A 1,330-nucleotide genomic window follows, 5' to 3' on the forward strand; every position below is an offset into this window, starting at 1 on the left:
CGATTCCTCAGGGGGGGGAGAGACGATTCCTCGGGGGGGGGGGATAGACGATACCTTGGGGGGGGGGATAGACGATTCCTCGGGGGGGGGGATAGACGATTCCTCGGGGGGGGGATAGACGATTCCTCGGGGGGGGGGGATAGACGATTCCTCGGGGGGGGGGATAGACGATTCCTCGGGGGGGGGGATAGACGATTCCTCGGGGGGGGATGGACGATTCCTCGGCGGGGGGGATAGACGATTCCTCGGGGGGGGATAGACGATTCCTCGGGGGGGGGGATAGACGATTCCTCGGGGGGGATGGACGATTCCTCGGGGGGGGGGGATAGACGATTCCTCGGGGGGGGGATAGACAATTCCTCAGGGGGGATAGACGATTCCTTGGGGGGGGGATAGACGATTCCTTGGGGGGGGGGGATAGACGATTCCTCGGGGGGGATAGACGATTCCTCGGCGGGGGGATAGACGATTCCTCGGGGGGGGGGATAGACGATTCCTCGGGGGTGGGATAGACAATTCCTTGGGGGGGGGATAGACGATTCCTCGGGGGGGATAGACGATTCCTCGGGGGGGGGATAGACGATTCCTCTGGGGGGGATAGACGATTCCTCGGGGAGGGGGGGATAGACGATTCCTCTGGGGGGGATAGACGATTCCTCGAGGGGGCCACACAGACCGACCAGCATACTGATTCTCAATCTTCCCCCACCACCGTGGAACCACAAGCGAGCCGCTCACAAGAGGTACGAACACACCAGACACCCCAGCCCAGCACACACACTATGAGTCCAGGCGAAAGCCACCAGACAGTAAACACAAACAAGGCTGACATCGTAATACTCATAGACTCAAATGGGTAATTTCTATGGGAGAAAAAGCTCTTCCCTGGAAGTAAAGTAGAAAAGATCTGGTGCCCAACAACAGACAGAGCCATGGGATGGCTGACCAAAGCCAGATTAGGCACCCCCCAACACATAATAATACACACGGGCACAAATGACCTAAAGGCCCAACAGAAAGAGGTAGCAACATCGCTCAGAGCAATGATTAGGAAGGCAAGCAGTACATTCCCAAACACTAGAATCACTGTTTCCACAATATTGCCGAGAACAGACCTCAACAACAACACAATTCATGAGATAAATGCCAGCATTGCAAGAGACTGCGAATCAATCCACAACGTGCACCTGGCCCAACACCCCACCCTCGATGAGGAATGTCTCTACGACCACGTCCACATCCAAAGGAAAAGAATATCGATCTTTGCTAAAGCCCTGAAGGACGTCGCTTTTAACCGGGTCCATACCCAGACTCCAAGAGGACCCCCCCC

The sequence above is a fragment of the Somniosus microcephalus genome, chromosome 9 (assembly GCF_052327205.1).
Source record: "Somniosus microcephalus isolate GS21.2 chromosome 9, FLI_Smic_1.0, whole genome shotgun sequence".
In the NCBI taxonomy this organism is placed as follows: Eukaryota; Metazoa; Chordata; class Chondrichthyes; order Squaliformes; family Somniosidae; genus Somniosus; species Somniosus microcephalus.